The sequence below is a fragment of the Lissotriton vulgaris genome, unplaced genomic scaffold (genome assembly GCF_964263255.1).
Source record: "Lissotriton vulgaris unplaced genomic scaffold, aLisVul1.2 SCAFFOLD_1933, whole genome shotgun sequence".
Lineage (NCBI taxonomy): Eukaryota > Metazoa > Chordata > Amphibia > Caudata > Salamandridae > Lissotriton > Lissotriton vulgaris.
The window spans coordinates 365,825-391,742 of NW_028241729.1; positions in this window are offsets into that span (position 1 = coordinate 365,825).

Below are 25,918 nucleotides of genomic sequence, written 5' to 3' on the forward strand. Positions count from 1 at the left end.
CTTGAGGAAGCTAAAAGATGTGGAAATGAAAGACAATAGGGCTTATTTGAAGCCTGGACTTGGTCAAGAGTCGGAGATGACCTAATACATTTTATCATGTACTGACACAGGACAGCCAATGAAAAGCTCAGATTTGCTTAAAAGAATGTAAAATGTAGAAAGTTTAGCTAGAGAGAAAGGTATAAAGTCTGACACTATGAGCAGGAAAAACCTCTTACTTTCCGATTCCTGAGTGACGTGACATGCTGTTGGACCTTTGGCGCATGTAAGGACAGCGTATTTTAAATGATTTTTCCATTTAGGTGAAGTGAGAAATAGTCAGGGAAATAGATTTAGGGAATGGAAACTGTTATTCTGCTAATACTTCGTTTTTCTGAGCTTGTTTTGAGAATGTCAGATTAAATTAATTTCCTTATATAAATGCTGCTTTCTTAATTGCTTATAAAATAAAGATTCTAAAACGTAAATGCTTTCTCTTTATGAAGAATAAAGTTAATAAAATTAGATTTGAAAAGACAAGCTGGTCTTGTTTATTCATGGTCTAGTTTCCATCAGTTGATCCAATCGCCTTAGTGGTCTGATTAATAAATAATAAATGTTTTAAAAACCATGGTAAAGATAGATAAAACTGCAGTTGTATATAATATTGTAAATGATATGTAAGTAGTTTAATTAATCATACCACCTGATTCAGTTGCTCAAAAATTGTCTCATTGGTATTATGGGCCTTTATATGTGTTTTATGATTAATGGTGAGTATTGAGGTGTTAGGTAGCATTTATGAGAAAGTTTTTCAATTAGAGCGCTGGATCAATTACTTGGTAGCAGAGTTACAGTTTCTATTGTAACTAGTATGTTATGTGGTAAATACATAGGATTGATGTCTAAAACATGGTAAGTTTGTTCAATTGTTATATGTAGTCGAAAGGTTTTTCCAGCAGTGTGAAAATTCCTGGTTTGTGCCGTCATGAGAAGTGTGACGGGTGAAGTTACACAGTGCATTTGTTCTGTTTCAAAATAGTGGTATCGCCGTATATCACAAGTGCTGTGGTCGTAGAGCACACGTTTATGGTTTTTAGGTGTGTAAGGTAAAATGCATAGTGAGGATTGTCTATGAAATTGTAACTTTCGAGTATAGGGACTTTTGTCCTGTTTTAAAACTCACTGTGAAAAGAGTAGTAGAATTTATCCAAGCTTGAGTGAAGGGTAAGGAAGCGTCGTCTACCTTACTGGCGAATGAGGATTTCTATTAGTGGGTTAAAGTCCTACTAAAGATTTATGTATGCATGGTTAGGGATTTTTCTGTATGAAGGTGCGTAAATGAATTTGTAATGTACGATTGGGTGAAACTCTAAATTGTCTCTAAGGAGGTGTAAAATATCTCTGTATGTGCATTTAGAGAGAAACTAGTTCGTTATTACCTGCTAGAAGGGTAAAGTAGCCTTACTTTATCGACAAATTTATATATTCTGTGAATATAGTGTCGTCTATTTCACATGATAAGAATACTTGAATGTTTGGGAAAGCTATCACTTTATTTTAGCGAAACAGACAAATAGTTTGTTTTTGTGGAGTTATTAACTGAATTTATAATAAAGATTTGTAAATATGGCGCTGTGAACATTTTTTTGTAAAGGAGGGGTCTGTTTAAGGAGTGGAGTGAGGGACAGAGAAGCTACAGCGGTAGCATACCTCACAAGTGTTGCGCTGTGATTGGCTAAAATACGTCACAGTATTCGCGCAGCTGATTGGCTCATCCTGAAAAACAGTAATTCTATTGGTTGAGCAAAATAGTGACGAAGCTTAATTTGATTGGTTTGTTGGTAAATTTTGCGCACGGATTGGTTGGTGTTGCGGAACAACAAGGAAGTTGTTACCTTCTTTTCCGAAGTAAGGGAAATTGTTTAAAAACATGGATTACTATTACATGAAGGAGAAAAAGAAGCTTTCATGGTTTCAGAAATTGAAAAACAAAATTAAAACTGACAAGAAAATTTCAACGCGAGGTGGAAGATTACTTCATAAGTACAAAACACCTGCAGCTTATATGTTGGGTGAATATGGTTATCATACTTGTCTTTGGATCGAGAATTGGATGAAGTATACTGAAAATGATGGTGTATTAGCATGGCTGGAAGATGGATCATTCAACATAGCAGTTTTGTAAAATTTAAGAGAAAAAATGATGAAACTTGTACCAAAGCCTAGACCTACTCAATTTGAAGCTTTAGTTGAATGGGAAGATGAAATGTTGAATTAGAACGAGAGAGTAGAGGCATATTAAGAGGAACAGGATTAGGTCTTGATAGAGAAACACATGAGGATAGAATGTGTCGATGGAGAAGTGCAGACATGTGTGATGGTTTGTACCCAGTGAGATTAATTAATGAGGTAACTAATGAGGTAACTGGACAAATGAGTGCCCAAAAGAAAAAGAAAAATAGTGAAGAAAGTGATTCAGAAGATGCGGTATTAGAAGAAATTTATACTAGAAAACCGCCACCTTATCAACCAGTTTGTTCTCCAAGCGCCCCTCAAAGAGAAAGTATTGATACATCTCCTAAAACAAATCTGAATTATAGAGAAACACCTGAAAGAGTAGAAACAGAACGAAATTCAAGTATATCAGGAGAAAATAGAAATTATACTAAAACCCCAGTTCAAAGAAATGAAACTCCAAGAAATGGAAATAGAACAGAAACGTATGAGGAATTACCAAATACCTCAGAATATATTCGTTCTTCAAATGAATTAATACAGCAGTTAACTAAAAGCATGGAAGCAGTAACAGTACCTGTAACGATTGAACCTGTTCTTCCAGTATTTTATTCAGATTTGTCTGAAATACATCGAGAGAAAATAATGATGCCTGACTTAACTTTTAATCAAAGTTCGTCATGTAAAACTCCATCTGGTGCAGAATCTGATTCTGGAACTCCGGAAAAGAGTCTGAGTAAAATAGATTTAACACAAATCCCAGAACGTAAATTACTTGATATTGCAAAATTGAAAGCAGATTTAGAGGAATTAATAAATGGAACAATTGGAACTGACAGATTGAAGGCATATCAGGATGATGAATTATTATTTATTTGCAAAAGCATAACATGGAAAACGAAAAAGATATATGATCAATTAGAGGATATGGCTTTTGAATTAGAAATAGATTTAAGTAAGCAGAAGAATTTGCAGAAACACTATAGGGTGGATATCTCTGAGAAGGACATTGAAAAATATGAATACCACAGGAAGAATCATTCATATAAAATACTTAATTGTGATTTTGAGAAAATGGGGTGAATTAAGTAAATGGAGAGCGAAATGGACAAAAAAAAGAGATGAAGACAGAACAAGTTTAGATTTTCCTATCAGAGAAAAGGAAAAAGTAGTAAATGAGTTTCCAATGAGAGAAATAGCAGGAGAAGGGTATGTACATGTCCCATGGACAAGACAGGACATTTTAATGTTTACAAATGATTTTCCTCGATTAAGAGAAAAACCTGTAGAATGCTATCAACAGGTAGACAGATTTGTGAAAGTTTCAAAAGTTTTGTGGGTTGATCTTGATGGATTCTTTGATATAGTTGTCCCATCAGATCTTTGGGCAGAATGTAAAACTACTATAGATTGGCCTAGAGAAGAGTATGCTCGAGATAAAGTAACAGGTGCTCCTTCTCCAGATGTAATGAGAAAGTACGAACAGGTAATTGTGTTTTTGAAAAACAAGATTCCCCCAAAAGAGATAGATTGGGTTAAAATAGATAGAACAATTCAAGAGTCAAAGGAATCAGCGCATTCATTTTATGAAAGATTACTGCTGGTATTTAAACAATACAGTGGTTATGAACATTTAAGTGAGAAAGACAATCGCCATTTTATATACAGATTTGTATATGGTTTGAGACCTGAAATTAGTAAAATGGTAAGAACTGGAATAGTTGGTTGGCAATCAAACACAGTATATGAAATCGTTAGAAATGCAAAATACTTTAGTGATGAAATAGAAGCTAAACAAAAGAAGTTGAAAGAAAAGGCTATGTGGGCACAGGTAAAAGTGGCTGAACAACAATTAGCAAGTTTAGGAAATAAGAATGTTGATCAGAATCAAGGGAAATTTAAAGGTAATTATAATAAACCAAAATTGATAGGAAATATAGAAGAGTTAAAACAGAAACTCCCATGTTTAATTGTGGCGAAATTGGACACTGGAAGCGAGAATGCAATAATCCAACCAGAAATTATTTTAAAATTACATCATTAAATCCACAGATGCAGAATGAGATAAATGAGCAGCAACAGCTACAACGACAGGTAGTGATTCAGCAAAGTCAGTTACCACAACCTCCACTTCCAAACTGTGTAAATGTGCATAGATACAGTGCAGAAACCGGATTCAGCGGAGGTGAACAGGTAAACAGATCACCAAGAGTGAATGTGTCGAATGTATCTCAACAATATTGGTTGAAAGAAGATGGAGGGAGTGAATCTGAAGATTACTTCTGACGGTGCCTGAGAGAGGAGGAAGAGTGTGTGCTTGGAGCCACTCTTGAGGTAGATCAATCTGGTCCATTTGTAAATGGTAAAGTGAATGATGTAGAAATTACTTTCCTAGTGGATACAGGTGCTACCCGTTCTACTGTTAGATCAGTGGAAATAGAAAACCTTCCTCTCTCTGGAGATAAAATCCAAGTAGTAGGTGTAGCTAATCAGCAAATAAAAACAGATTTAACTGAGCCAGTTGAAGTTGAAATAGGTAAATTTAAAGACATGCATAGATTTGTAGTTTGTGATAGCAGTCCTGTAAATTTATTAGGTAGGGATATTCTTTGTAAAATGAACTGTGCAATATATTGCTCACCGGATGGTATAGAGCTTCAAACTCCAGAAGAATATGGGCTTTACAAATTAACAATGTCAATGGTTGAGGCAGAAGAAAGTAAATTATTTCCTGTGTTTGATAAGAATAATTTACCTGAGAATTAAAAAACACAGTGAATGTAAAAATTTGGGATTTCACTGGAGATGAAATGGGTTTGATGAAAAACGTAGATCCAGTAAAAATATCAGTAAAACAAGGAGTAGATTATCCAAACATTCCTCAGTATAAGATGAAAGCAGAAGTGATTGAAGGGGTTACTCCTGTAATAGACAAATTTGTAAAACAAGGTGTTTTAAAAGAAATTGAGAGTAGTCCATGTAATTCACCAATTATGGGAATCAAAAAGCCAAATGGAAGTTTTAGAATTGTTCAAGACCTGAAAAAATTAATAAAATTGTTGTTCCATGTTGCCCAGTTGTACCAAATCCAGTGGTAATTTTATATCAGATTCCGCATGATGCAGAATGGTATACGGTTATTGATTTGTGTAATGCATTCTTTACTGTTCCATTGCATCCAGAAAGGCAACAAATTTTTGCGTTCCGGTTCAAAGAGCGTATTTTAGCATGGTGTAGAATCCCTCAAGGGTACACCGAAAGTCCATCTATTTTTAATCAGTTGCTAAAGAAATCATTGGAAAATCTAGATTTACCTGGAAAATCTACGTTAGTGCAGTATATTGATGACCTCCTTGTGGCTGCAAAAACAAGAGATAATTGTGTAACAGATACCATTACTCTTTTAAATCATCTGGCAGATGAGGGACATAAAGTATATCCTGCAAAATTACAGTTTTGCAAACAAGAAGTAAAATATATTGGTCATAGAATTGCAAAGGGAATCAGACAATTGACAACAGAAAGAATAAAAATGATTCAAGCAATGCAACCTCCAAAAACACAGAGACAGGTTAGAATGTTTCTAGGAATGGTAGGTTATTTTCTCCAATGGATTAGTGGGTTTTCAGTAATCGCAAAACCACTGCAAAGACTGACAAAAGCAGACATAAAAGACCCAAAAACCGAATTAGAAGCTTTTGAACAGTTAAAGAAAAGTTTGTGTGAAGCTCCAGCATTGGGAATGCCTGACTATAAAAAAGAATCTGAGCTGTATTGCAGTGAAAGAGAAGGTTGTGCATTATCAGTTCTGATTCAAAGACATGGAAGACTGAGAAAGCCAATAGCATATTTCTCAGCTGTTCTTGACCCTGTTGCAAAAGCATTACCAGGTTGCTTAAAAGCAGTATCTGCAACAAGTGTAAGTTTGGAGCAAAGTGAAGGAATAATAATGGGATTTCCTGTAAAAGTATATGTACCACACTCAGTTGAAATTCTCCTCACCAGAAGCAGAACACAACATTTGACAAATAATAGGCTAACAAAAGATGAAAAGGTTATTCTTGGATCGGACAACGTTTCAATTGTAAGACGTGTGAATTTAAATCCTTCCACATTATTACCTGACACTACTGAAACAGAAATCAGGGATGAGATTGATCATGAATGCCTGGATGTATTATAATATTGCACTAAACCAAGACAAGACAGAAAAGATGTCCCGTTAGCTGAATCAGATTATGTTTTATTTGTTGATGGTTCATGCTTAAGAACAGATGAAGGTGTTCCGAGTGCAGCATATTCAGTATGTACAGTTGCAGATGTGATTGAAGCTTCCTGTCTCAAAGGAATTCGTGCAGCTCAAGTAGCAGAATTAATTGTTTTGATTCGTGCATGTGAATTGGGAAAAGAGCTAAAAATTACCATAGTCACTGATAGTCAATATGGTTATGGTGTAGTCCATGACTATGGCCAGCTCTGGTCTCAAAGAGGTTATTTAACTTCTGTGGGATCACCAATAAGAAATGCTCAGTTGATTAAAAGATTAATTGATGGAATTCAGCTACCAGAAAAAATTGCAGTAGTAAAGTGCACAGCACACAAAAAAGGAGAAGATTACATAACAAAAGGAAACTCATATGCTGACTCAATAGAAAAATCTTGTGCAAAACATAATGTGTCCATTAATCGGGAAAAAGAAAATGAACATGTTTTGAACTCACTTATGCTAACATCTGTAGTTAAGACTTGGCAGGGAGTAAAACAGTTGCAAGATGAGGCAAATGATAAGGAGAAAAACACATGGTTAAAAGCATGATGCAGTCAAAGAGAAGAAGATGAGGTTTGGGTTTACAAAGATGACAGAGCAGTAATGCCAGATAGTATGATTTCTGACATGGCAAGTATGTACCATGGTCCAGGACATATTGGAAGAGATTCAATGATTAGATTATTCAGGCAAATATAGTACCATCCAAAATTCAGAATAATTGCAGAGTCCTTTTGTCAAAGATGTCTTATCTGTCAACAGATCAACCCAAACAGAAAAACTGTTGTAAGCATGGGAACCATAGGACGGGAGGGTGGTCCATTTACCAGAATACAGCTTGTCTTCATTGACATGCCACCTCACAATAAACTCAGATATGTCTTGGTGATAATCTGTTTGTTTTCAAGATGGATAGAAGCATTCCCAACACGTCACAACGATTCAATTACTGTGGCAAAATTGCTTTTGAGAGAAATCATACCAAGGTATGGTTTTCCAGTGACGATCGAGACAGATCGTGGCACACATTTTGAAAACAGATTTCTAAAATTGATTTGTGAAGCGCTGGATATAAAGCAAAAATTACATTGTGCTTACAGACCAGAAGCATCAGATGTTGTTGAGCAAGTGAATGGTACGATAAAAAACAGAATAGCAAAAATTTGCTTGGCAACAGGAATGAAGTGGACAGATGCACTTCCACTTGTTTTGATGCCTTTGAGAAGCATTCCATATAGAAAAACAAGATTGAGTCCTCATTAAATATTAATGGGCAGAGTTATGAGGCAAGCATTTGTTCCAGGCGATAAACTGTTAAGCATTAATGATCGCGTCATTATGGATTATTGCAAAAATCTATCTGATGTGGTGACTTCTGTGTTCCATCAGGTAGGAACTGAAGTATTTACAAAAGAGAAAGATCAAGCTCATGATCTGTTACCAGAAGACTGGGTAAGGACAAAAGTACATCGAAGAAAAAATTGCCTAGTACCAAGGTGGCAGAAGGCAAGACAGGTGATATTAGTAACAACAAATGCAGTAAAGTGTAGGGGATTGAAGAGATGGATTCATGCTAGCCACACCATACGTGTGCCAACACCTGAGAATCCCGACGAAGGTGAAACAACAGCTGATTCAGATTCAGAAGAAGAACCTGAAAGAAATCAAGATCCTGAAGATCGACAAGAAAGTCGACATCTGGAAAATTCAAATGTGAATGAAGCATTAAATGAAGAAAATGAAGAGATTGTGATAGAAGATTCTGAAGAAGAAAATGATAAAGATCTGCTATATCAAGAAGCAGAAGAACAAGAAGTGATTCAAGATCAAGATCAGGAGAGTATTGAAAAGCAGATTGGAAGCTCTGGAAGAAGGAACGAAAATTCTGAAACTGGTGAATTGGAAGTAATTGAAGAAGAAGAAGAAGAAGAAGAAGAAATTCCAAGTACTAGCTATAAGGATGTTGTTCCTAACAGAGTGAAACTGCCGAGTAAAAAAGTACCTGAATCTAAAAAAGAATCTGATACAATAAAACTGATTATTAATGAATCAGCTGATAACACAGAAAGTGAAACAGATGATAGTGGAGATGAATCAAAAGTGAAAAGATCAAGGAAAAGAGCTTGGAGAGTGGAATATAATTTAGCAGAACCAAAAAGAAAATTAACAAGAAAAGGAGATAATTGGCCAAATGAAAATGAAGGCCTAAAATTTAAAATAGTGAATAAAGCAAAGGAGCAGGTGAATGAGAACACAAGTCAAAAAGAAGAAGATTTAAATAAGAAAAAACAAGCAGGAAAGAAAATAGAAGTGATAAACAGCAGAGCAAAGAGAATAATAAAGCCAAATCAGAAGTACAAATCACCTGAGTGGACCTATATTATAATTCCACCAGTAGTAGAAGTAAATAGTCAAGTCAAGTCAAGTCAAAAACCACTTTATTCGATTTTGTTAAAAATCATAAAAGCATACTACAGTAATTAAAAACAATCCAATTACAGTAAAAAATATTTCATACAGTGCATTATAGTTAAAAACAATAAAACAATCAGATTAAATGAACTCATCATGTGCAAATAAGCTATCATCATGTGCGAAAAAGCAATATATACCACGTTCTTCACTGACCCCACTACTAAGTTTGTAATTTCCTCTTCCTAATCCGCACAGCGGCAACGAGGTAATTTGCTACACTAAACATTACCAAGGGTGACTCAAGCATTTGTAAAAACAGAAGAGCAGGTTTTGCTTGCGTAAATGCTTTCTCTTTCAACAACGGTAACAAATACTTTTGCCTAGGTACATGATAAAAAGGGTAGAAGTAAATAGTAGTCAAGGAAATTTAGATGATGCAAGTGATAATGATTGAATTTGTTTATTAGGTGACACAAGGTTGAAGAAATTGTGTTATGTGACTGTAACCAGGTGACTGGTAACCAGGAAAACAACATGGAAATGGACTGGTGGTCTTTCAATGACGAGGAATACCTTGATCCTTCCTCACAGGACGAGCACTGTTCGTGGCGTACCCTTCCTGAGGAAATGCAGGCCGGCCCCTTTAACTGGCAGAAGAACACGGACGCAGGTTCCGCCCACCGGGATGTTTCCTTCCTCACATTGGATAAAATGCCGGAACAACAGGAGTTGGCGTGTGACGTCACCGAGCTTGGAGTGCACTGAGGAGAGGAAGACGCGGAGGAAGAATGCCGGGTAGGAGGAGAGGAGAACGCCAAGCCAGGACGAGAAGCAGACGAAGTTGGGGAAGGCGACGCGCTGCTTGTCAAAGAAGACGAGCCAGGAGGCCAACGGGACCGCGCTGCGCTGTGCCACACTCCCGAGGGAGGAGTGTGGCTCCGACAGGTACGGGACAGGTTCTCAAGCTGGGTGGGACGCCGGGGATATCTTCCCGCAGTAACAAGATCCTCTACGTCCTAGATATCCTGCACACCCCCCCTACCCTGTAAAATACCTTCCCTCACGCCATTGCACTATAACGCGGTAAAGCCTAAACACGAGAAGGCGTCCTGACCCCCCCTTACAGTAACACAAGGGCGAAGAAATTGTGTTGGCTTCAAAACACATTGATGTATGACATAAGGTCGAAGAAAAGCTGTTAGAAAATAAAGTTATCTGTTGAAGTGAATAAAAAGAGGGGAGTATATTTAGTAATTTGTCAGTAATTTTTCATTTTTCATTTTTTTTTTTAGGGCTTTTTCATTTTTCATTTTTTTTAGGGCTTTTGTTTGAAAGTAAAGATGCCATATACTAATAACAATTCGAGATGCTCAATTTTCAAAAGATGTTGTAAATTGTCCTCAATATGTGTAGTCATGATAATTTTAGTTTGGTTAATTTTAGCTGTCATTTTTCCTTTTGGAATAGATAAAGAGATGTATAAAACTGACATGACTAGTAAAGTTGTGGTTAATCATGATAAAGTTAATAAGACTGATAAAATTATTGTGCATAAACCAGAGATTCATCAAGATAGATCTGTGGGAGATTTTTCTAGTAATTACTTTTCAAGACTTTTATCTGAATATGTTAAGGTGATGGATGCAAAAGATTGCTATATTTGTGTGAAGTTACCTACTTCTGTGTCTGAAGGTGTTACGTATAACATGCTTCCTCTTACTTTTGGTATAACATGTAGTGTAATAGCTAGTTTGTTTTATAAAACTGGATGTTTGGAATATTATTATTCTGATTTTGATGAGATTTTTGCAAATTTAAAAGTTGAAGATAGTTTGAATAAAGTGAAACAAGCTAAACAGATGAGGGAATTTCTAACGACTAGTGAACTCACTTATGAGTATGCTTTTAGAAATAATTTAACATGTAAATTGAGAACAGAAGAGAAGACGTTCTTAAATATGGTGGTAGAGAGAAGGGCAATTTACAAGCAAAATGAAATGTTGAAACCTATTAAGTCTAAATTTTGGCAGATTGAAGATAAAAAGCTTAATGGTAGAAATCAAAATGTTGCAATTCATATAGATAAACCTGTTAGTGGAAAATGTTGTATAAGAAGAGATAATACTTTGTATGATAATTATTTTGTAGGAGCAAGTCAATGTGAAGACACTTATCGTGTTATAGGGGGTTGGGGATTTAAAGGAGGCAAGGATCCAATTTTTCCTGGAATTTATTTTGTTTGTGGGAATAAGGCTTATTACAATCTCCCAAACCATTGGTATGGAACGTGTTATGTAAGTTTAGTTTTTCAAAAAAAATTCCATGTAGATAGAAATGCAAAAGGTTCATTTGAAATTAGCAATCACTTGAATAGATTTAGAAGGGAAAGTTTTACAGAAATAATGGGAGACATATTTGGTGCATTAATACCTATGGTAGGAATAACCCTGAATGCAAACAAAATTAGAAAAATGTCCACAATTGTTGATAGATTGTCAACAGATACTGCAAGTGGATTTCAATTACTGAATACAGAGCTTGTTGCTATGAGAGCTATGGTGATGCAAAATCGTCTTGCTCTTAACATTTTGCTGGCAAAAGAGGGTGGAGTCTGTGGAATTTTGCATGTTCAACATTGTTGTACTTACATACCTGACAAAAGTCAGAATGTAGAGATGTATATAAAAAATATTACTGAGTTCCATACAGAAATTGAACCTTTAGAAGACGAAAGTTTTTCAGAACGTTTAAGTAAAATATTTGCAGCAATTAAACACTGGTTTCAAGAGATTGGTAATTCAATTATAGGTAAAATAGTTTTACCTTTAATAATCATAGCTATAGTGAAACTTTTGTTAAAAAATAGTTGCATGATACACAAGAGAAGAAAACATGTAATAGAAAAGAAAAGAATTTGCAAACTAAGACAAGAAAAAGAAAAAGAAATAGATTTAGGAGAGTTTCGGAGAATTCAATATGAAAAATGCAGAAAATCAGATGAATCTAAAGTTTAGAAATACTAATATTAAGAAAGTCCAAAACATGTTCAAGGGTTGAACATTTATAAATTTTGGGTAATTATTTGGTGATTTAGAAATCACCAGATGAGGGAGTTGAGGGAGCAAGGTGAAGAACAAGATTTTGTTCAAACTTGTGAAGTTAATCTCCCTTAACATTAATTAAATTAATAAGCTTATGGTGAAATTACTAATCAACTTAGTTTAAGAATACGAATACATTCATAAATACACATGGGATAAACTAATGTGCTTTATGTTGCATACGCAAAGAAAAAATAATAAACTAACCTTGTCTATTGTCTTTGTCAGTATTAAATGCGGCAGTTAAACTAATGGCATGTGCTTATTTTATGTGCTTATGTTATGTTTTTGCTGTGATGAAGAGCTTATGGAGTTCGTACTGTTCAAAAAGGAAAAGTAATTATAATGCTGATTGATTGTGCTTATTGCTAGGCAACATAATTAACAGGATTAATTAGTAAAGGGGGCGGGTAACAGAATGGGTCTCAATTCTTTAATTAATTGATGTCTTGTGTTTGTTTAATAATTGTTTCCAAAGTGAGGCCTAAAGGTGGTTCAGAAAATATGGCTGACAGAGCTGCAGACGCGAAACCTTGTCCAGAGTGAAGTCTTTGCACATGCTTAGCTGTGAAGATTTTTACTGCACAGTCATCGTTAATTGAAAAGCAGTTCTTTGGCCGTGTTTGAACGTGTTCATGTAAAAAAGGCTCAAGAACAGGAACTTAAAGTGTCTGCCAAGGTTAGGAAGTAAATGTTCGAAACCCAAGGAAAAAGTAACTTTCTTGAAGAAGCTGAAAGATGTGGAAATGAAAGACAATAGGGCTTATTTGAAGCCTGAACTTGGTCAAGAGTCGGAGATGACCTAATACATTTTATCATGGACTGACACAGGAGAGCCAATGAAAAGCTCGGATTCGCTTAAAAGAATGTAAAATGTAGAAAGTTTAGCTATAGAGAAAGGTATAAACTCTGACACTATGAGCAGGAAAAAACTCTTACTTTCCGATTCCTGAGTGACGTGACATGCTGTTGGAACTTTGGCGCATGTAAGGACAGCAGATTTTAAATGATTTTTCCTTTTAGGTGAAGTGAGAAATAGTCAGGGAAATAGATTTAGGGAATGAAAACTGTTATTCGGCTAATACTTTGTTTTTCTGAGCTTGCTTTGAAAATGTCAGATTAAATTCATTTCCTTATATAAATGCTGCTTTCCTAATTGCTTATAAAATACAGATTCTAAAATATAAAAGCTTTCTCTTTATGAAAAATACAGTTAATAAAATTAGATTTGAAAAGACAAGCTGGTCTTGTTTATTCATGGTCTAGTTTCCATCAGTTGATACAATCGCCTTAGTGGTCTGATTAATAAATAATAAATGTTTTAAAAACCATGGTAAAGATAGATAAAACTGCCGTTGTATATAATATTGTAAATAATATGTAAGTAGTTTAATTAATCATACCACCTGATTCAGTTGCTCAAAAATTGTCTCATTGGTATTATGGGCCTTTATATGTGTTTCATGATTAATGGTGAGTATTGAGGTGTTAGGTAGCGTTTATGAGACAGTTTTTCAATTAGAGCGCTGGATCAATGATGGCAAACAAACCTCAGAGTAGTTTTAAGCAACTGATGTGGTCTCTTAACTCCATCCTTGAACATCATCAGCTTGTGAAGACCAAGCAGCAAAATGCTCCAGAGTAACATCTGTTGGCGTCTTATTAGATGAACTCTAGCTGGAATTAGAATATGGCAATATGTTCCACATGTTCCAGCCAGCACAACAGCTCTGTTGTGGCTTCTGTCGACAACTGGACCTGATCCCTAATACGAACGACCCATCTGAAGATACCCTATCTTCCACTTTTTAGGGGCTTTTTAATGCAACTGACCGGGAAAAATGCCCAGTATTGCGGATACCAAAAGACCTACATTGTGGGGTAACAATATCAATGACAAGATCCGCTTGGCTAAGGGTGACCTCAATACCCTTTTTGTGTCCTTTATTTGCTTCATCAGCAGCTGTAATTGAGCTTTGACTGACTCCACCTGAAAACCTAGAAACTCTATACATTTGGTTGGCATCAACACTAGAAGGTCTCTCAATAGAAGAATTCCTTCTATCTTGAAATGCCTGCATAGAATCCAGCCATTGAAATCTAGGTGATTCAATACAAGTCTGTAACCTCCGCCTTTTATCTTTCCAAGGATGTTATAGTTGCGATACCCCTTGGGATGTAATGGCCTCTTTCTTGAATAACTCCTGAATTTCAGAATCAATAACATTTTGCTCTTCAAGGAAAAACTCAGCTGTCTCGGAGCAGACCACTGAATTTGGGTACCACAAAACCCTAGCTTGAAGCCCTGAGCTGTGTCTATAACTCAATGATCTTGAGTTGTCTACTCTCAATTGTATAGAAAACATTTCACTCTGCCTCCAGACCCTCTTAAGAAACATGAATAATCTATAACTACAAATCTGGTGCCTGGGCCGCTGGGTGACCTACTCTGAAGCTGCCTTGATTAGACCTAATTTAACCCCCTCCAGTCTCCTCATCAGTATGATGGATAAGACCATTGGAGAAGTTAAAAATATGAGTGGTCTGACATTGCCCGGCCCACCAGAAAGGCCAGGTCGAAGCACTTTTTTCAAGGAAGTTGTGCCTGTAAAGGTAATCACAAGTTTTTGGAGATCCTTCACAAATATATCTCCAAAAAGCAAGTCTTTTGCCACCGAACCTGCCCCAGCCAAGACTAAGTGAATGAACTGGGAATCAGTTCACATTACTATGGATTGTTGTTGTTCTGGTGAAATCGTTCAGTTTGCATTGCCCAGTTGATATATGGCAACGGGGCCCCGACTGCCAAGATATCAGTCTCTGTGAACGAACATGATTCTTTATCTGGGAAAGACAGTTCAAGAATCTTCATAAAGGGGCCCAGACAAATCTAACAACTTGTCTTGTGATGCTCGCCAAGACCTATTGTTGCCCTTTTTGGGGCACGTGAAATCATTTGAATAAATGTGATCATGTTTGGATCTTCGCCCGGCATCTCCGCTACTTTCCTGGGTCCAGGACACTCCACCTGAAGAAGGTTGCTATCCTCCTTCTCAAAGCTTTTCTTGAGCCGGGCTTGATCATACTCTGCCGCGGCTGGCACAGGATTCTAAGCCAAAGTCCTCATATAAATAATGCCATCCGGGTCAAATGATGGCAAGCCTGACCGGCCCTTGCATTTCCTCTGGGTGGAGAAAGAAGTTGTTTTCAGAAGGAATCAGACTGATAGGAATGATCTGAATCGTCAGAATCATCTGCACTCATTGGGAGTTCTGCAGCGGGTTTGCCATGCAGACGTTCTGCAGCACGGTAGCCATCGGCCACCCAGTAGGATTGAGACAAATACTCCATAGCCTTGGAATGAGGTAGTTTACCGAACTTGTTCTTAGCCTCAGTTGGCTCGTCTTCTGCGGCAGTGAGGAGGTTGTGCTGGGCTCATCACTTTCTTGGCACAGTGTACTGTTATTCAATTGTCGAGTAAAGGCCTTGAGAGCCACTGCCTAAAGCCTCTTCAACTGGATATTGGACTGAATGGTCAGAGGCCTCTACCAGTCCATCCTCCAAATAGTACTTTGAAGGATCTTCCTCACAATACTCCTCGCACTTATCGAGGTTGAACGGATGAGATTCTGCCATTGGACCCACAGTTGTCTGCTGATGAATCAACCAAATAGACGCCAATAAGGGGATAGGTGAAGGGGTTTGGGGGGCCCCCCAGTGTCATCCTTCACTCCTCAGGGCCACCCTGTATTACCTTTGTTGCAACTCCTGCAAAATCACAACTCCCAGGGGAGTAAACGGGGAGAATATTTCAATTTCCACAGAAAATTGGCTTTTCCAGTCTCATGGACGAGCTTGCACTCGAACTCTTTCATCCGAGTGTGAAGCGGTGTTTTGTCATGTGCGTTTTTTGCGGTTGTGCTGGACACGCAGGCATCTGCGAGGTATGGACAAAGAAATAGGACTATGCTCATCAGATTCCAGCCCTTGAAGAGTAGTCTTGTTCCCAGCTCTTGCTCCCCACAAATCCATGGTTCGCTAGCGCGTGCCACTGCAGGCAAATAGAAATACCTGATTAATCCAGCGCTGGCGATTCTTTCAGACCACAAGCGGATCATACCAGAAGTACCAGTTTCACTACTCAAGGGACAGCTAGCTGGTGGGTGAGCTAGCTGTGGGTCAGGATGCACCTAAGCATCAGTGGCACTGAGCAGCTTACAGTCAGATGTGGTATCCTATGCAAAGGGCATATGTTGTATTAGAGCCCTACTTCAAGGTACTGCTTTAAGTGCTTGGAGGTCTGTTTAACACCACCTTTCTATGGAAACCAGGGTCTAGCGGGCTGCTCTGAGCTGAGCGTTTGTGGTGTTTGAACATGCATCTGTCACTAATTTACTCTAATAACTGGGTCAAGAAGTAGGCGGGCTGGATAATTTCCTTCTACCTGCATTGGCACATCATGTTCCCTTTTCCTTGTCTGCTCCCTGGTATACTAGCAGAAGTTTTTGCAGGGCAAGACCTCACAAGGGGGGTGACTAGCTTTCTGTATTGGGCAAATCCAATATGTTTCACATTTACTAATGTGTGAAAGTTTTCAGCTGCTGGTGCATAGTTTAGTCATAGGCACAGTATTATTAATTTAATTAATCGCCCTATGTAATAGTGCAACTACCAGACGTTTACTCACCAAGGCATAGTGCAGCGGTGTAAGTTGCCATGCTGTAGGATATAAAGTTTCACTACGGCTGCGAGGTCCCGCGGGTGGGTCAGCGATTTGGCCACTTTCGTGTTTCAATCAAACCTTCCTTCCTCTGTGGGTGGTAAAAGGTATATCAGTAGCAGAGTAAGAAAGATACCTGATCGAGCTGAAACACACCTGCGGGAGCACTTGCTCTTCAAAAATACACAAGCTTCATGCCCCAACATGTGCTATACACAGATAGATGGGAAAGGAAGTAAGGCGGGCCTGATCATTTTTCTCCTCCCCCAGTGGCACATCTTGTCAGGAGTCAAAGGTATTGCACTTCAGTCAGGCAATGTTAACACCCAGCCACTCCAAGCTGATTATTTAAGGTCATCTTGGCCTCATATACTCAGACCAGTATTAGGCCCCTGGGTTGGTCATCGTCATTAATCACTAAATTCAACTGAACAATAGGCGTGAACGTGGTGTACACTAGCAGAAGTTTGGGAATGCAAACTCCACCTAGGGGTGTGGCTGGCTAATTTTGATGGACTAATCCAAAAGGTTTCACAGCAACTGCACGTGGGAGGGTGTCAGTTACCGGTGCACAGTTCTCGCATACACACTGTATTATATTAATTTTAATCGCTTTAGTTGCAAGTGGTAAGCGTGAGACTCAGCAGCCAATCACTAAGTATGGGCAAATTTTGCGAATCAGCGGTTTGCGAATTCGCAAAAAAAATCAGACAATTTGCGGATTTCCCAGCGAAATCGTGGATTTTTTTGCAATTTTGCACCACCGCTAGTGTTTGTGGGGGGGCAAACGGGGGGCTTCTATGCGAGTTCACATGCCTCTTGTGTGTATAAAAGGACAGGCTCCAATCAGAGCAGCAGATGAGGAGAAAGAAGCTTGTGGTCACAGAAACTGCACAGGGATAGAGCTTGTGAAAGTCAAGGATGCAAAGGCCTCCATCAAGCATCATAGCTAATTTTCGATGATAGATATGGGGAGAACACACACCTGCCCAGCCTCGACAAAGCAGATTGGAGAAAGAAGCTTGTGGTCACAGGAACTGCACGGGGATAGAGCTCGTGAAAGTCAAGGATGCAAAGGCCTCCATCAAGCATCATAGCTAATTTTCGATGGTAGATATGGGGAAAACACACACCTACCGAGCCTGGACAAAACGCACATTTTTTGGGGGCTAATTAACTTTACCATCGCGCTAAAGGGTGCCGGGGTCCCTCGAGTGAGCTGTCCATCATAGTGGCTAAAGGGCGGGAAGACGGTGTACACCACTAATGTGTGTGTGTGTGGGGGGGAAACGGGCGGGCTTCTATGCGAGTTCACATGCCTCTTGTGTGTATAAAAGGACAGGCACCGATCAGAGCCGCAGATCCGGGGAGAAAGAAGCTCATGGTCACAGGAACTGCACGGGGATAGAGCTTGTGAAAGTCAAGGATGCAAAGGCCTCCATCAAGCATAATAGCTAATTGTCGATGGTAGATATAGGGAGAACACACACCTGCCCAGCCTCGACAAAGCGCACATTTTTTTTTGGGCTGATTAACTTTGCCATCGTGCTGAAGGACGCTGAGGTCCCTCGAGTGAGCTGTCCATCATAGTGGCTAAAGGGCGGGAAGATGGTGCACACCACTAGTGTGTGTGTGGGGGGGCAAACGGGCGGGCTTCTATGCAAGTTCACATGCCTCTTGTGTGTATAAAAGGACAGGCACCGATCAGAGCAGCAGATCCAGGGAGAAAGAAGCTCGTGGTCACAGGAACTGCATGGGGATAGAGCTTGTGAAAGTCAAGAATGCAGAGGCCTCCATCAAGCATCATAGCTAATTTTCGACGGTAGATATGGGGAGAACACACACCTGCCCAGCCTCAACAAAACGTACATTTTTTTGGGTTACTGAATTTGACATTCAACTCAGGCACCTGCTTTATCTATAAGTGCTTCCTGCAGGAGCCTCGTTGTCAACTTGTAACTATTCTCTGACCCTGCTTCGAGGGTCAGAGCAGGGTCAGAGAATAGTTGCAAGTAGGCAACGAGGCGCCGCTCAGGAAGCACTTACAGGGTACAGCAGGTGCCCAAGTTGAAGTTAATTTCTTTGTAACCATTTTGTAAATGGTTAAAAAGAAATTAGTTTCAACTTGGGCACCTGCTGTAACCCTGTAAGTGCTTCCTGAGGAAAATTCGTCCCGCTCGCGAAATGCAGATTTTTCCACGATTTCGCGCGATTCGCGGATCTCGAAATTGCGGAAAATCTGCAAATTCACGAGCGGAACAAATTTTCCGCCCATACTTACCGGTCACACTGGCAGCAACAACGCTGCCTGGGAGGTCTGGGTGCAGCCACCACAGATTAAACTGACCAGGTAACAGCTTAGTTATAATGACCAGTGCGGTGTGGTATCTTTTCAAAAGGGAGGAGATATGTTAGGCACTTTATTGCCCACAACGTAGCACATTCATGCGGGTGTTGTTTTATTGCATGTTGCAACAGGTGTTTCCCTTATTACGCCAGCAGATGCGCACATGGCCAGCAGTACGCAGCCTGGGTAGTCTGGAGGCGAATACCACAGATTAAGCTATAATGGCAAGAGGTGTAGAGCGGGATGTGCTGCACCAGGGTGCGGTCATCGCACGGGCGTCACAGCAGATAGGCTGCGGTCAGACGAGGGTGCTTGCAGGCCAGGAGGCAGGCTATGTAGCAGAACCAATGCTAAGGACCCCCCCCTCCACCACTGGACTGCCCGAATATGTGAGTGCAGTGGGATTTGCAGTGTTACAGGTATTTTCCTGCCCACACATGGGCAGAAGGGTACATTGCAGGAATCTAGATAATTAGAGTGGGGGGCTAGACCTATAGAGCATCAAGGGTCACAGCTGGTTAGCGGGTATGTTGGTACCTGTAATCTAGCTTTAGTTAAGCAAGCCTGGTAGTTGGCGTAAGTGGCTGGTCAACCCTTACAAAGTAGGTGCACTCTGCTCCCAATACAGGTTATGGCTGCTTCAGTGAGGCATGACATGCCTCGTCCGCATAGCCAGAGTATACAGGTCGGTTGTGGAAGCAGTCTTTCTAGCAAGTGTGCTGCTGTTCCATAATTGGGATACAAGCGTTATGGAGCTCAAAATGCTAGAAGAGCTGCAACTACAGGTTACATGAGGAGGGAGCCACATCACCTTGCAGGGTGACATAGCAATGTTTAAGAGAGAGCTCCCTCCTGGGAAGCCATCACAGTCTTGCAGGGCATGTGAGGCACTGGTACATTCCCAGAGACGGATAAACCATTCCATGGGCAAAATCACTGAGCATGGGACTTTGGCTCCAGCAGGAATGGGCCACGCCTCTCTTGGCACGGAGCCAAGTCTATGAAGCAGTGGAGAATTCTGCAAAGGGTATATAGTGCTATGCGCAAGTTCAGACCAAAGTGGTTTTGGGTTCATCAGACATGAGCTGATACAAATGAAGGTGAGAGGCTATTTCGATGCCGATAAGGTTCACTTGTCACAGGTTGGAATGGACCTGATCCTGATCCTCTTGGACATGCAAGAGACACTAGAAGTGCCGGTTGCAAGTGAGTTAAGTGCTGTTTGGTTGGTGGGGGGCTCAGTAGGCGACGGGGGCCGCCTCCAGAGCTGTGGCGGAGTTACAAGGCGATCTGGAAGCAGTCTGGGTACAGAAGGATACCTCTGCAAGAGCACAATAAGGGTGCCAGAGCCAAATCCCAGGAGCCTCATGGGAGGGTCCTGGAACAATGACGTTGGCGCCCCGTTAGTCCTTCGGGCGGTTGTGGGCCTGAACAACCGGGGGCTTGCCTTGCTACGCTCCGCCCTGAAAGGGGCGTGAGTAATAAGGTACCAATGTGTCACGTGATCCAGTAAGAGGGTCACACCTATAAGGGTAGCGCTGATTGGGTTTTTCACAGTCGCGTGATCCAGTAAGGGGATCACCCCTATAAGGGTAGCACTGATTGGGTTTTTCACAGTGCTTGGCTCATCAGGCGGGCAGGATAGCATAGGTTAGTACGGCTACCTGCCCTTGGATCGCCCGTAAGATAACCCACCATAATTTGCAGACTGTTGTATGTAATAAACCTGCAGCCATCATTTTCTCCAAACAAAAAGTTGTGTGGGGTATTTATTTATGCATGCCTTTTCTACTTTGGTGCGGGTGGGGATCATCCTGCGCCGATAATGGAACTAATGAAAATACCTCATTAATCCAGCGCTGGCGATTCTTTCAGACCACAAGCGGTTCATATCAGAAGTACCAGTGTCACTACTCAAGGGACAAATGAAACACACCATGAAATGTAAATAAGTGAACCAAATGCACAGTAAAGGCACAATAAATGAACCATAAATGTGCAAAAAACACCATATAGTGAAATAAACACAGAGCACAATAATAACCAATTGGGGGACACGTATCTTTGCTGCAAGTTGCCTCCGTCCCATTTGATTGGATGGGAGTAACGACTGGTGCATTGGACTATGATGTGCTGGGGTTTACTTGGAAGATGTGGTTTGTGAATAATCTGTTTCTGATTGGCTGCTGGGATCTGTAATAAAAGAAAGAGAAGCCTGATCCCCGCATCTGGTCCTGCAGAATTATGTTCACAGTGACCATCTCCCTCAGTACTGTAAATAAAGCATGAATAACATATCATACGCTTTGGATCAAGCGATCACCCTACAAGCGGTCAGCGGGTGTAAATCCCGACAATGGGGATATTGTATTTAACAGGTGTGCCAGGGCAGTGCCAGCACGAACTCTTTGCAGCCCTGGTCAGTAATGTGTAAAAGGGCCATAAATACATAAATGAAGAATAATGGACAAAACGTAAATCAGTCAGGGACACTTACCTGTGAAGAGGCTATCAACTGCACAGCGCACCTTTGCATCGGCATACGAGGCTCCCAGCTGACGACTCGCCGCACCCGCCGCACCCGCTTCGCGGGTGCCGCATCGCTGGTGAGCCCCTGTCCCAGCAACTTTGTGCGTGTACACGAGAGGACCTCGGCGGAAAGGCGGTAAGGGGCGCGAGGCACCAGCGGGGCTGCGAGCGTGCAGGGACTTCATTTCCCAGAAGTCCCTGCGAGACCAAGGAAGAGCTTCCGGTCCGCTCTCCCTGCTGGCCCGCCCCCCGCCCATCTAAAGACTTCAAAAGTGCACCGGCAACCCCTGTCTAGTGGGACACTTACCTGTGAAGAGGCTATCAACTGCACAGCGCACCTTTGCATCGGCATACGAGGGTCCCAGCTGACGACTCGCCGCACCCGCTTCGCGGGTGCCGCATCGCTGGTGAGCCCCTGTCCCAGCAACTTTGTGCGTGTACACGAGAGGACCTCGGCTGAAAGGCGGTAAGGGGCGCGAGGCACCAGCGGGGCTGCGAGCGTGCAGGGACTTCATTTCCCAGAAGTCCCTGCGAGACCAAGGAAGAGCTTCCGGTCCGCTCTCCCTGCTGGCCCGCCCCCCGCCCATCTAAAGACTTCAAAAGTGCACCGGCAACCCCTGTCTAGTGGGACACTTACCTGTGAAGAGGCTATCAACTGCACAGCGCACCTTTGCATCGGCATACGAGGCTCCCAGCTGACGACTCGCCGCACCCTCTTCGCGGGTGCCGCATCGCTGGTGAGCCCCTGTCCCAGCAACTTTGTGCATGTACACGAGAGGACCTCGGCGGAAAGGCGGTAAGGGGCGCGAGGCACCAGCGGGGCTGCGAGCATGCAGGGACTTCATTTCCCAGAAGTCCCTGCGAGACCAAGGAAGAGCTTCCGGTCCGCCCCTCACCCAAACCGCCACCTACTTAACATCAACTCACACCCGCAGTGCGGGACGCAGCCCGGGCTAAGACTGGGCAAAGACAGGGCCGTTTGAGGCCGTTCGAGTACGGGAGAGTCCGGTCCGGCCCACCACCCTAACAACTACACCCCGGCCTCCCTAATACAGGTATCTACAAACAACTTGATCCCCTCTACAATTGGTCAATCTATCTCCCTCCCCAGGTGTATACTCATTGCAAAATGAACACGAGATCCACCAGGCAGAAAAAAACAAAAAAGAATGGTATAGGCGACCAACTACTAGGTCCAATGGACGACTTCCTGGCCAAAGCTAATACTTTTATCGATCAGAGCATAAGCTTAATCGAGGGCAGAGTTTCTACTGAACTGGCAATTGCGCGTCGTTCATCAATGGGATTACTTGCAACAGCAAAAACCCCGGAAATACAGCCAGTCTCAACGCAAATGGCGGTGACTACAAACAGACTTAGCCTACCTAATAATGTCGATTTGTCAGCATCTCAAATATCCGTAACCCTTTCAGAAACCGATCTTGAGAACACCCCTGATATCTTTCCCGACCCCACACCCGAAGAAACCAGACAAATGAGAGGCAAGCGGGAGGGGGCTGTAAAAAAACGGAACACAAAGAGCAAATCAGATCATACTACAAAACCCACAACACCCAAGCACCCAATATTGGTCACTGACACAAACGTCCCAGTGATATCTAACCACCCTGCTCCCCCAACTAATAAAGTGGTAACAATTCATCATGTTCCGCGTGATCTCTGCGATTCTTTAATGCCAGATTCGCTAACCTCACAAAATATAGGAAGACAAAGAGAATCAGCAAGACTAATCACAGAGATAGCTTTCCTTTTAAATTCCCACATACGCCCACTAGAAACAAGACTCGGCAATATAGAGAGGCAGCTAATAAAAATCACTGGCTCTCTAAAATTCATATCCCCACAACCTCATACCAAGTCCACCTCAAACCCAGAACCCACACATACTGCTCCTAAGAAAACTGCAACTGTACCTCCCCCACAGTCTAAAAAACAAACCACATTAATCCTTCCAACAAACACTACCATTCCACAAAAGTCGACTCCCACGCCCCTGGTAATCCCCTCACAAGTTAGTTCCCAACCAATACCAACCGCAAACTCTACTTCCACAAAAACTCCCGCTCCCAAAACACCTGTAACAACAAACCCTAAACCACCCCAAACAGAAAATGCCCCGAGACCGACAACCGAACAAGCACCCACCCTAAACTTACCACCTGAGGCCACCCCATACGTGGTAGTTATGACGGGGGTCCCCGAACTTACAGGTGAGGGGACCGAACCCAACTGGTCACTAAAGAACAAGGTCCAGTATTGGCTGAATACAAATCGTCCCGTCCCGCCACCTTGGAAAAGTAAAATAGCCTCAGTATCCCGGACCTCGTGGGTAGGTTACAGGAAAAAAACTATTCGAGGAGACTGCATAGTCATTACGTTTGAGGATCCCAACATAGCTGACTATATATGCTCTTGGGAACGTAGCAACTCCTCTGGGGGGATTGTAACAAGACCCCTGTCTTACTTTTACCCGAAAAGGTTCAACAATAACAATTATCAACGTAATTTTGACAACATGTGGAGGAAGCCAATTCCGCAACCATGGGAGCTTGAACCTGCCGCCCCCAATCCTGTAATGCGACTTACTGAACCTATTAACTCTCGGTATCCATCTAATTTGAGTTACCAGCAGAGAGAAGTCCCATGGCAGATCGTGGGCCCTCAAAATAGATTTGGAAACTGGGAGCAATGGGAGAGACCACCTCACCAATCTTTTGGCCCCAATTATGAAGGCAACAGTAACGGGCAACACTGGTTAGGCTTCCCGACCACGAACAGGTTCAGCGGCCTGGAAATGGTCGATTGACAAACAACTAAATCACCGGAGCCCTCATCAACTACAGTAGCACTCTCATACTCAATTCCAGCGCCTACCCTATCTACATCACACAAGTACAATGTTGCACAAGAGCATGAACCCACCCAGCTTTCCATGATCTTCTGGAACGTTGCTGGACTCCGTAACAAGATCGAGGATGGTTCGGCAGCAGTCTTCTTGAAGGACTATCAAATCATTTCTATTCAAGAAACCTGGGCAAAGCTGCCCTCCATCTAGTGGGATATAGAACTTTTACCTCTCCCACCCTTCCCAGCACCTCAGGTAGACCTAAGGGGGGTCTGGTAATCTACATGGCCAATACAATTGTAGACGCAAAGATCATCAAGACAGACCTCTTTCCGAACTTTCAGATCCTCACGCTCTCTGTAGGGAATAAAACTCGTATATCAATAGTAAACATATACAACAACTTGGATTCCGATAATTTTGTGAGCATTCTTGACCAAATTCAAGACAAATTAATAGAACATAACCACTACAAACAGAAAGTGGACACTGCCCACGTAATTTGGGATGGCGACTTTAATCTGCATCCCTGCCCCAACATTGATACCTGTGGAATAGTAGATGAGTCCGACATCCCTTTAACTCACTTCACCCACTCAGGAGTGGGGTCTGCCATGAACAAAATACTATCAGACTTGGACCTCCAAATCTTGAATCCCACTCAACAAACAACCAACAAACTAGAGCCAACATATAGGGGAAGGGGCCACGAGACCACCGTGGATTACATATTAACCACAGAAGCCCTAAAACCGCTAATCGGAACATTTAAAATCTTGGAAAACTGTCTCAGTGACCACTCCGCTCTTAGCCTTAGTCTTCAATTACATCACTCGAATTCTCTGATGGTAACTATAGCCAACACTTTATCACAGAACAGGCTTGAGCTGAACAAGACCAATGGCTTCACAATTAAATGGAAAAAAGTGGACCCTAATATCCTTACGAAGAGACTAGGTACTCTCGCCTATAAAAATATTTTGATCTGTCTTGATCCCCAAGCGGAGGCGAATCAAATCTTGGAAAATTTTAATACCATCATATAATATGTCAAAAACCTGTTAACCAGATCCCACAACCAAAATAAGTTAAAGACCACAGGCTGGTTTAACCGAGATTGCACGAAAGCACAAACCAACTTGAGGAAAGCTCTTGGAGAATCTAACAGAGATCCAATAAAGATCCAAGGCCTCAGAAGAGGATATACTACTGCCAGAAAGACGAGGAAAAAAGAACTAAAAACATCCCTGTGGAAGGCCCTACACGAGAGCGCACTCTCGAAGGATTCCCAGGCTTTCTGGAAAATAGTTAAATCCCCCTTTTTAACTGATCCCAGTGGACCAAAAATAGATGTGGCCATAGACGAGGCCACATGGACGAGTCATTTCTCGAACATTTTTCAATCCACACCTAATTGCGATCCGTACCAGTCTGCATACAACCCGGTCACCTTCCC